A 12,764-nucleotide genomic window follows, 5' to 3' on the forward strand; every position below is an offset into this window, starting at 1 on the left:
TTTATCCCTTATGAAAAGGAAAAGTTGGGGGCTACACCAGCCTGTTAGCGTAAAAAAATAAAAATGATTACACTAACATGCTGGTGTCGCCCCATACTTTTTATTTTCACAAGCAGTAAAAGGAAAAAAAGACCCCCAAAATTTGTAACGCAGTTTCTTCTGAGTACGGAAATACCCCATATGTGGGCGTAAAATTCTTGCGGGCGCACAACAAGGCTCAGGAGTGAGAGCGCACCATGTACATTTGAGGCCTAAATTGGTGATTTGCACAGGGGTGGCTGATTTTACAGCGGTTCTGACATAAATGCAAAAACATAAATACCCACATGTGACCCCATTTTGGAAACTACACCCCTCACGGAACGTGATAAGGGGTATAGTGAGCCTTAACACCCCACAGGTGTTTGACGAATTTTCATTAAATTTGGATGGGAAAACGTAAAAAAAAAAGTTTTCAAAAAAATGCTGGTGTTACCCTAAATTCTTCATTTTCACAAGTTAAAATAGGAAAAAAGCCCCCCCAAAATGTGTAGCCCCATTTCTTCTGAGTAAGAACATAACCCATATGTGGATGTAAAGTGCTCTGCTGGCGCACTACAATGCTCAGAAGAGAAAGAGCGCCATTGGGATTTTGAAGAGAAAATGTGTCCGGAATTGAAGGCCATGTGTTTACAAAGCCCCCATAGTGCCAGAACAATGGACCCCCCACATGTGACCCCATTTTGGAAACTACACACCTCACGTAATGTAATAAGGGGTACAGTTAGCATTTACGCCCCACAGGTGTCTGTGTGGGGTGTAAATACTCACTGCACCCCTTATTAAATTCTGTGAGAGGTGTAGCTTCCAAAAATGGTCACGTGGGGGGGATCACATGGCCCCTGATTACTATTCCAAAGGAATTCTCTTTCCAAAAGCTCAATGGCGCTCCCCCTCTTCTGAGCATTGTAGTGCGCAAGCAGAGCATTTTACATCCTAACATGGGGTATTACCATACTCAGAAGAGATGGGGTTACAAATTTTGGGGGGCATTTTCTCCCATTACCTTTTGTAAAAATTGTAAATTTGGGGGAAAAACTGCACTTTAGTGACACATTTTTTTTTCATTTACACATCCGATTTTAATGAAAAGTCGTCAAACACCTGTGAGGACCCCTCACTGGACCCCTTGTTACGTGCCTGTAGTGGGGTGTAGTTTCCAAAATAGTGTGCCATGTGGGTTTTTCTGCTGTTCTGGCACCATAGGGGCTTTCTAAATGTGACTTGCCCCCCCCAAAACAATTTCTGCAAAATTCACTCTCCAAAATCCCACTGTTGCTCCATTCCTTCTGAGCCCTCTACTGCGCCCGCCGAACACTTGACATGCACATATGAGGTATTTCCTTAATCGAGAGAAATTGGGTTACAAATTTTGGGGGGCTTTTTCTCCTATTACCACTTGTAAAAATTCGAAAACTGGGTCTACAAGAACATTCGAGTGTAAAAAATTAAGATTTTTAATTCTCTCCTTCAATTTGCTGCTATTCCTGTGAAACAACTAAAGGGTTAACAAAGTTACTGAATGTCATTTTGGATACTTTGAGGGGTGCAGTTTTTATAATTGGGTCATTTGTGGGGTATTTCTAATTTGAAGGCCCTCCAAATCCACTTCAAAACAGAACTGGTCCCTGAAAAATTCTGATTTTGAAAATTTTGTGAAAAATTGGAAAATTGCTGCTGAACTTTGAAGCCCTCTGATGTCTTCCTAAAGTAAAAACATGTCAACTTTATGATGGAAACACAAAGTAGACATATTGTATATGTGATGTCTATTTTCCCTACAAGCAGAGAGCTTCAAAGTTAGAAAAATGCAAAATTTTCAAATTTTTCATCTAATTTTTGAATTTTTCACCGGGAAATGATGCAAGTATTGAAGAAAATTTACCACTACCATAAAGTAGAATATGTCACGAAAAAACTATCTCGGAATCAAATTTTTAAATACCAGAGTTATTAATGCTTAAAGTGACAGTGGTCAGATTTGCAAAAAATGCTCCCGTCCTTAGGGTCATAATGGGCTCCGTCCCCAATGGGTTAAAGGGGTACACCGGTGAAAAGCTTTTTTTTTTTTTTTTTTTTTGTTAAATCAACTGGTGCCAGAAAGTTAAACAGATTTGTAAATTACTTCTATTAAAAAATCTTAATCCTTCCTGTACTTCCCAATAGCAAACATATGCTGTTCTGGACAGTTCCTAAAATGGACAGAGATGTCAGCAGAGAGCACTGTGCTCATGATGTCAGCAGACAGCTCTGTGTTTCAAAAAGAAAATCATTTCCGCTGTAGTATTCAGCAGCTGATAAGTACAGGAAGGATTAAGATTTTTTAATAGAAGTAATTTACAAATCTGTGCGCTATGTCTGTATTCTACTCGAATTCATATTGTGATTTCTATCTTCCCAATTTTTTTTTTTTAACATGTGCTGCACTCTTCCCCACCCCCTCTAGCCCAAACCTATATAGGTGGTAATTAGCCACACTAGGGCCATTTCACTCCTAGCTGCCTCCCAGTCTGACTGGGAGAGCAAGGTAAGTGAGCCATTACACCTTGTTCACACTGGTGTGGTGCGGGGCGGCGTCTGTTGCTGCCGTGGCGCTGTGTCTGCGGGCGGGTGCGGCCTATAGACTGGTTTGAGAGGCATTGGGGCCGCTCTGCCAGTGGGTCGCTCCCCCCCCCCCCCCCGTGGGCACCTGTGTCGCGGCGGTGGTGGTCGCCGCCTGGTGCTGCGCCATTTTATGCTAGGGACGTTAGGGACCCACTCTGAATTGGTGGCCTTGACGTGGCGAGTGGGCTTGTACTTTTTGATCAAAAATGTATACTAACAACCTGTTAGTTTTTGATATTGTGCTGAGAAGCAATCAGATCATTATACAAGATTGTAGATGTGCGCTATGTCTGTATTCTACTCAAATTAATTTACAAATCTGTTTAACTTTCTGGCACCAGTGATTTAAAAAAAAAAAAAAAAAAGTTTTTCACCGGAGTACCCCTTTAAATGGGCACTGTCAGATACAAAAACTTTTGATATGTTGTAAAGCATTCAAAACCAATTAGAAGATTTTCAGTATTTCATACTGAAAAAGCCAGTCAAACAACTGCCCCCCTCCCCTGCCTGGAAACTAGTCCATGCATCATTACCTATGTCATGGACACACTTCCTTGATTGACAGCTGTGAGTGCAGGGCTCACAGCTGGAGGAAAAATCCTCCCAATGTCAGCTTGCGTCCTGCTTCTGTCAGTGAGGACAAGCTGGGAGTTGTAGTTTTGCTAATGCTAGGGGAGATGTGAGCAAACAGTCTACTGAGGGAGGGCCCAGAGACCTGCACAGTGAGGTCACGTCCCCTCCCTTTGAGAGGAATTCTGACTAGTGAGCTAAATTAAAATTGTAATAAAAAAATAAATAAAGGTGCTAGACACATAAAAATGATGTACATGGTCAGGATTAGGTACTGAGTGATATATAATTTTTTTTTTGTTGCATCTGACGGGTGCGCTTTAACCCAAAATTACACTCTCTCACAGACTATGAGTAATGGACTGCTGAGTATGTATTATACCGTCTACTGACTAGTATAACCAGCAGACCATTTGTTGTGGAACAAAGAGGGCAGAAAAATGCGCTACAGTATGCTTAAAAAAACGTATTGGAGTAAAACACCAGCCGGGGATTACTTTTGCCTAGACTTTCACAGTATCTAGGCTCTTGACAAATTAACAGCTACAAAATAGTACACTACTTAGATGTAGGTATGTGGTATGCACTTATGAGGGCAGAAAAATGCATTATAGTACGCTTGAAAAAACGTATTTTAGTAAAACACCAGCCGGTGATTACTTTTCCCTGGCCTTTCACAGTATCTAGGCCCCTGAAAGTTTAACAGGTACAAAATAGTATATTACTTAAATGTAGGTATGTTGTATGCACTTATGAGGGCAGAAAAATGCGCTACAGTGCGCTTAAAAAAACATATTTTTCCACAACACCAGCAGTACATAACAGTGCTGCAGCACACAAAAGCTGTGTACTAAACTCAAAATTGCACTCTGTCAAAGACTATTATGAATGGACTGCTGGATATTATACCATCTACAGACTAGTATAACCAGCAGGTGATTTGTTGTGGAACAAAGACACAGAATTGCGTTGAAAAATTATTCCTGCCTCCTCTGCTAAGGTTTATGAAGTTGAGGCAGCTTGTTGAAATGTATGAGGCAACACACAGCTCTCTGTCCCTCTCTGTAATACATTGCTGCAGAAAGTGACTGGGAGGTTAATGGATGCAGTAAAAATCCTTTTCAGTGAAAAAAAAGCACTGCTCTCTGTCCACGCTGATGTGACTAGGAGGTGAAACACTGCTGGAAAAAGCTTTTCTGTTTAACACACACAGGCTGTCCGCCCTATCTTTCTGCAGTGTAATGAATGAAGTGACTTGCCGCAATATTGCTGCTGATTATATAGGGCTGTGACATCACAGGGGGGACTGGCTGCTGATAGGCTGCATGTGATTCAGGGTCATTACGCCTACCGTTGTTCCTGCCTTCCCAGAGTTCCTTGCCCCACGTCCTCACATGTGGATCTGCAATTTTAGATACCCTGGAGTCTGGACCGCACTAAATGGAGTTTAATGAAGCAATTTGCGCGATAGAATCGTGATGATATTCGCATCCATTGCGAATCGAATTTTTCATGAAATTCGTAACAAATTCAAATCTCTGCTGAACATAGAGACCCATTCAACTGTATGCCATACAGTTGAAGAAGGCATCCATTGACTATTATTATATCTTCTGGATCTCCTAACAAAGAAAGCTTGTCGTTACCGGTTTAGAGTTGCCCTTGTTTTATATATTTTAGGCATTGAAAAGTCACATGACGCCATACAGTCCTGTTTCTTTATCTGGTTGTAATAAATATAATCCAAGTTCACTACTCTGTCCTGAAGCCACATTGATAGCTGTCTTGTACAGATGTGCAGATTGATGGGAATGTATCACCTATCTGTTTTGGTGCATATGATAATAACTGACTGAATAATTTTAGGCAGCGTGCACATGAATGTATTATGGCTGTTAGACTTCTATGGAGCACAACATGCCTCTGATTTCTAACAGACAATTTTTCTGTTATATTCCATATACTATATATATATATATATATATATATATATATATATATAATTTCCGCGGCACACCCAGTGTTAAAGTGCAGAAAGTGGCATTCTATTGACCCATCTCAGATGCGACATTTCGATGGCATCCCGACATCTTTTTCAAGCATGGTACACAGGTTACAACATCCGCAATATATCAGCATATATATATATATATATATATATATATATATATATATATAAATAAATAAAAGTGGTATTCTCCATTGGAAGCCGAATTTCATAACATGGGGCCATATGGAATCACCACATGACAAGAAGTGCTTATGGCTTTGTAGTTTAGAGTTGCAGGGATTCTGCGAGTCCCTATACAGCCTTCTGCACACAGCTTTATTACAAAAAATCTTATTGCAAATCAAACTATATGTAACATCAGAGGGAGCTTTCCCAAATGACAATTTTTCTACTCTGGCAAAATCAATTCCCCTACCTCTGTATATCTTTAATAAACTTTGTTCGTCTCAAGGCAATGTTTTTCTTCAGTACCTTATAAGGTAGCTTTAACAGTGAAATCCCAAGGTGATTTCTACACTCCTGCTTATTCCTTGTTTTGTGGAATTCCAGCTATCAGGTAAACATCCTTTTCTAGCTGGAGTAAGGAGTTTATGGATCTTCTGCTCTGGCTCCTCTCTTCTAAGCCTCATGAGCGCAGCTATTATTCGCCCATCTCTGGGGACCTTGTTCATCAGCTATTTCATTACTTTCCACTTTTCATTTTGTAAACATGTTTTCCACCAGTATTTCTGCTCCATACTGTCTTTACGGCTTTTTGCTCTTGTTGAATCTCATCGGCCCCTTGTAAACTGCTGACTTTTAAGTAAAGCTCAGTCCATTTAGGTTTCTTCCCTGCACAGAAAATGCAGTTATACATGGAGATATGGCTTCTCCTCAATTGCTATTATGCTGCATTGATTTACTGTAAAAACAATTGTGGCCAAACTGTTTAATTGTCTTTTTCATTGCTGGCAGAGCTGCTGCGAGGGGGGTATGGGCAGTACCCGGGCACAGCAACCAATATTGGCCATTGATCTCCAGCACAATTTGGGACCGCTGTATAACCAGGACATCGCTGTGTCCAGTGTGTCCAGAAAGATCTCTTTTCCACTCTACCTCCTTAGGATACTTCATCTATATACATATTATAGGATGTTGCAGAATCTTGTAATACATTTTCATTAGACTAACAGTATTTTGTACAGGCAAGCTTTTGGGAGTCCTCCCTTTATCAAGTCAAAAGCATTTCTGAGCACATAAGAAGAAAACACACAGGTTACAGCTCACAAAATATGCAGTGGTTAAAACAACAGATGGGGAGATAGGGAGAGAAAAAAATACTGCAAGCGTCTTTTTCTCCCGCAGTGCCCGACGGACCCCATTGACTATGATGGGATCCATCGGGACCCGTTGTGCTCCATCTAGATAACGGCCGTTAAAGTAAAAAAAAAAAAAAACACAACAACAAAACACTTAAAGGAAATCTGCAGAGAAAAAAACTTATCCCCTATCCACAGGATAAAGGATAAGTGTCTGATTGCATTGCTGCGGCTCTCCCATGCAGGAGGCATGTCGGCCGCAGCATGATGTTGCGGCCGACAGGCCCCCTCCATGTATCTTTATGGGAGAGGCAGGGATTCAGCATTCATACCTCCCCATCTTTCCCATTGCGTTGCATAGGAGGGGGTGTCAGCGCGGCAATGCCGGGACCCCATTCGGGAGATCGTCGGGGGGCCCCAGCAGTCGGTCCCACCATGATCAGACAGGGGATACGTTTTTTACACTGCAGTTTCCCTTTAACAGCCGTTCTCAAAGGGGTGCAACGGTAGTGGGAAAGTGGCCTTAGTATGAAGTCTCCACATCTGTTGTTTTAACCCCTGCAGATTTTGTGAGATGTAATCTGTGTAAACATACATATGTGAGATGTATCATGTGTAAACACACACACACACATATATATATATATGTCCTGAAAGTACAACAAAAAAAGTTCAGGAAAAAAACTTTTAACAATATGATATCTATAAAAACCACAGAATCTCAGAAAATACACACTGCCACTTAACCATTTGTTCTTATCACCAATACAATAAATATATACCACTCACTTAGTTCCTGTATTGCTGCTCCCAATCTCCATTGTGCTCAATTTCCTTGTGCTGGGGGTCAATACGGCAGTGTGCTGCTCAGCCCATTTACTGGCTAAGGTGGGACATTGCTGCGGCCAGTGATTGGTTGAGTTGCAATGTCACGTATTGACACCCAGCACTAGAAAGAGGAGCACGGCTGACCGTGGTTGTGGTCAATACGTGACATTGCTACTTTACTAATCAATGAAACACTGAGATTGTGAGCAGCTGTACCAGAGGCTAGAGGGAGTCAGAGGTAAATATAGTTTTCTTTGTAAAATAAAAAAAACCCTTGGTAATAATGGTTTCCTATATGGGTAGATATACCCCAGTGCTTAATGCGTAACAAGAGACAGATTTACAATGTCCCTTGTTTCTCCATTTGGTAATAATTGCTTCCTATATGGGTAGATATACCCCAGAGTTAAGGAGTGAGTTTGTTTTCCTTTCTAGACTGATTTTAAAAACTTGTTTTCCCTGTCAGGTTCCTATTGAAGCACCTTAAAACAGCAGTCCATGCACAAAATTCTACCAGTATATCTGACGCATTTCATCAAACTCATCATCAACACTAATGGGAAAGACGACAATACAATGATAGGGATTCTTGGTTGTAGCTATCCTTGTTTAAAGTGGTGCAACCAATGTTCCATTTTTTACATGAGCCTATAAATGCTCCACATCTTTTTCTCTTGAATACATTCGGTAACAATTCAAAAATGGCGTTCTGTGTTTCCTGTGGTATAATACAGCATTTTAATTAAAAGGTATTGAGGAAAGAATATGAATAATTTATCTATAAAACATCTGAGCTCTGAATGTGTTATTGTGATGAACTTTTTGGTCTTAGGGGACAGTATGGAGAAGCACTGCAGTAATTTGAATTTCCTATATAAAATTTCCAGACACAAGTGAAATGAGTGAGAAGAACATAGCCTGCTTGAATAAACTGCATCTGTATACCGCTAATCCTACTGAGATTCCGTTTTTAAGCATATTATTGTTAGTGAAAAAGCATGAAAACAAAATGACATTGATTCTGTAAATAGGAAAGAGCAACACATGCTTTATGCGTAACTTCTATGTAAATAAAGTTGTTAGGTCCTTAACAAGCAAATCACAGCTGTATATTTGATGCTTCAAAAGACACTTGATCACTTAATTGCTAAATGAGCACTGCACAACGTATGCTTTTCATGTTACCCCACATGTCCAATCCACTTCCATCAGTAACATACATAGATTGGGGAGCTTTCTCTCTCTCTTGGTAACTGAGAGGAAATAACCTTTTAGCTGTGTAATTGGGTTGGTTTGCTTTTGCATCTTTCATGTGTCTTAGTGGATTTTTAGATTTATTCTCTCAGCATTGAACCACTGAAACACATAATATTATCATCATTATTTTATCAAATAGAAAGCAGTCTATACAATTACCTTCAAACCAATGTCTTAGTAAAAGTGTACGCACATGGCCACATTATTGGTCTGTACTGAGTGGATCTGCAGTACAGTGTCCTCATAGATTCTGTGAGAAGCCCAAAAAATAAAAAATAAAAATAACGGCAGCAGCAATATATAAAATTAGGGGGAGTCAATTTTGTGACAGATATCCTTCATGCATAGACCTTTAGGCTAGGTTCATATAAAGGAATCTGGAAAAATTCTGGCTGGAGATTCCGAGTGTGTCCAGCGCCGCCTTGTCGATAGGACCACACCTACATTGACGTCCCCATAGCCGGCAATGTATTCCAGGTGGAATCTGTTGAAAGAATGAGCATTTATTGGGGAAATTTCACTGAAATTTCATAGTGTGCACTGTGCAGTGGAATCCCATTTTACAAATATAAAAACCAGTCATGTGACAACAGAGTAACTTGCACTGATCTGGAACCATTCACAGTTCTGTTTGTTGCTAATAGAACCAGTCAACGAGCTTGTTGACAGCTGACCTGTCATGCTCGATTACACTGTGCAGCAATGCTTTCTAGGAGATGAGTTTTTATTTTTATTTTTTCCTGTTTATTGCAAAGTATGTGGTAAAAAAAGTTACAAACTGAACTGCACACTGAGTTACTGAACAGATGGGGATCTTAGAACCTGCATATTTTAAATGCTGGACTACAAAAAAAAGAATTTAAAGAAGTGTTCTAGCATTATATGCACCATTCCACCTTCCTCACTTGCCCACCAATACCTTATGCCCTACCACCTCTTATGCAACCATTGGACGATGCGGACAAAGGCCCAGAAAGGGCCAAAATTTCCCTTGACCATCATTCCTATAAACTACCACCTTGACAATTTGGATGTTTATCACGCACTTTAAACTTGAGTTAGATTTTCAGAGTGTGCTGTGGAACTTTTCTCTATCTGAATGAGGGTATTAACCTCTTCAGGACGCCGGGCGTATGCATACGCCCTGCATCCCGAGTCCTTAAGGACGTGGGACGTATGCATACGCCTGTGGGAATTCCGGTCCCCGCCAAAATCATTCAGCAGGCATCCCGGCACATCGCCGAGGGGGGTCCTGAGACCCCTCCATGTCGGCGATCGCAGAAAATTGCATGCCAATTCAGACATGCGATTTTCTGCTATTCCAGGCTGATCGGGTCTCTGGTGACCCAATCACCCGGAAAATAGGGATGATCGGAGCTGTCAGTGACTGATTTGATTCAGTGACTGATCTGATTCTGACCAATGGCAGCGTAGGACAGTGGGTTGCCATGGCAACCCCCCCCCGTTCTGCCCACCCCTGGATGTCGGGCTGAACGGGGGGAGAAGATGGAGGCTGGTTCCTGAGAAGAAGATGGCCTGGGGACCGCAGATCATAGCTGGAGACAGGCGCAGGTAGGGAAATGACGTTGGGGGGTGGGGGGGGGGTGAAGGAAGGGGGCAGTAAGCAATATTTATTGCCCAAACGGTAGCCCTCCAGATGTTGCCAAACTACAACTCTCAGCATGCCTAGACTGCCCAGGCATGCTGGGAGTTGTAGTTCTGTAACATCTGTCCCTTCAGATTTAGCAATTTTCATGAAATCAGAACATCCGGTAAAAGCGTTTTAGAGTTATTAATGCATAAAATGACGGTGGTCAGAATTGCGAAAAAGGGCTCAGTCCTTAAAGGGGTATTCCAGGAAAAAACGTTTTTTTTTATATATCAACTGGCTCCAGAAAGTTAAACAGATTTGTAAATTACTTCTATTTAAAAATCTTAATCCTTTCAGTACTTATAAGCTTCTGAAGTTAAGGTTGTTATTTTCTGTCTAATTGCTCTCTGATGACACGTGTCTCGGGAACCGCCCAGTTTAGAAGCAAATCCACACAGCAAACCTCTTCTAAACTGGGCGGTTCCCGAGACACGTGTCATCAGAGGGCACTTAGACAGAAAAGAACAACCTCAACTTCAGAAGCTCATAAGTACTGAAAGGATTAAGATTTTTTAATAGAAGTGATTTACAAATCTGTTTAACTTTCTGGAGCCAGTTGATATATAAAATAAAGTTTTTTCCTGGATTACCCATTTAAGGGGAAAAAGGGATCCGTCCTTAAGGGGTTAACCCATGCGAACAGCACCCCATGTTTTTTTTCGATGTGCACTCCAATTACATATTCTGGGTTCACAGCAGTGAAGTACTGTACACTTGTGGAATACTTAGGTATGCCGGCATATCCTACAACAAACTTGTGCCCAGCCCACTGATTTTAAAAGACCAAATGTAGTCTACTGGTGGCCATGTTTGCGTTTTTGAGTTTGCATTTTTGAGTTCCGCCTCTATACAGTACATACATCCTTATTACTACATACATACCACATATACTATGTATTACTGATACTGCCATTACTAAAATGTATGCATCATCGTATTCACTATGATAACCTCAGCTTCTGTTTCCTGAAAAGGCACTATAAGGGGGATTTATATACAGATGGACAAGGCAGAAACTGCAGATATAAGGTCTTTAAAAATGAATTAGATCAATGCTCTTTAAAACAAATCAGCCCTTTTGTTTCCAGTTTTATAGAATTCCCTGTGTGATCAATATTTACTGAGGAGACTAATTAGGTGTTCTCTTAAGCGGAGTCACACACAAGGATGAGAGGTGTCACCTAAAGCTTTAGACAGTTATTTCCCTGCATATCGGAGAGAGGAAGGTAGGGGTGTGAAAATATGGGATTTCATTGCCCTATAAAAATCTTCCGGTAAATGGCAGCATTTTTCAGGACATATGCACTGGTGCCAGCTATAGACCAAAATAGAAAAAAATAATTTTCAATCCAATTTGTTGCAAGTATCTGATTCATTTAAGGGGTTTTCCAGGAATAAAAATGAATGTCCAATAATGAGCTGTCATTGACAAACAAAGGCACTTAGTACTGGAAAGTATCTAGTAATTGTGTCCGGCAGGTGTAGAAATTAAACTTGCTGCCAGTAAAGGTCATTTAAGCTTAGTGACTTAATAATAATACTTAAAGCACTACTGTCATTTACTGTCACACAGAAATTTCAAAATTAGAGATGAGCGAATCAAAGCTGACAAACCCGAATTCGTTACGATTTTAATGAAACATTCGATTTACAACTAATGCGAATATCTCTGTGATTCTATTGTGCAGATCGCTTCATTAAACTCCATTTACTGCAGTCTAGGCTCCAGGGCATCTAAAATGGTGGATCCACATGTCAGTACATGGGGCAAGGAACGTTGGTGAGGCGGGAAGGGAAGTAGGCGGGATGATCCTGAATCACATGCAGGATGCCGCCTATCAGCAGCCAGTCACCCCTGTGATGTCACAGCCCTATATATTTGGCAGCCATTTTGTGGCTCATCATATACTTCATTACACTGCATACAGATAGGATGGACATCGCTGTGTGTGTGTATTACACAGAAAAGCTCATTCCTGCATAGAGAGCAATGGTTTTTTTTCACTGAAAAGGATTTTTACTGCAGCCATTTACCTCCCAGTCACTTTCTTCAGCATTGTATTACAGAGAGGGGCAGATAGCTGTGTGTTGCTTCATACATTTTAAAAAGCTGCCTCAACTTCATAAACCTTAGCAGAGGAGGCAGGAATAATTTTTCAGTGCAATTCTGTGTCTTTGTTTCACAACAAATCATTTGCTGGTTATACTAGTCTGTAGACGGTATAATACCCAGCAGTCCATTCCTAATTGTCTTTCACAGAGTGCAATTTTATGTTTAGTACATAGCTTTTTGTGCTTCAGCACTGTTGTGTACTGCTGTTTTCTGCCCTCATAAGTGCATACCACACACGTACATCTAAGTAGTGTACTATTTTGTACCTGTTAATCTGTCAAGGGCCTAGATACTGTGAAAGTCCAGGCAAAAGTAATCACCGGCTGTTGTTTTACTAAATAAGTTTTTTAAGCATACTGTACCGCAATTTTCTGCTCTCATAAGTACATAACT

The sequence above is a fragment of the Hyla sarda genome, chromosome 4 (genome assembly GCF_029499605.1).
Source record: "Hyla sarda isolate aHylSar1 chromosome 4, aHylSar1.hap1, whole genome shotgun sequence".
In the NCBI taxonomy this organism is placed as follows: domain Eukaryota; kingdom Metazoa; phylum Chordata; class Amphibia; order Anura; family Hylidae; genus Hyla; species Hyla sarda.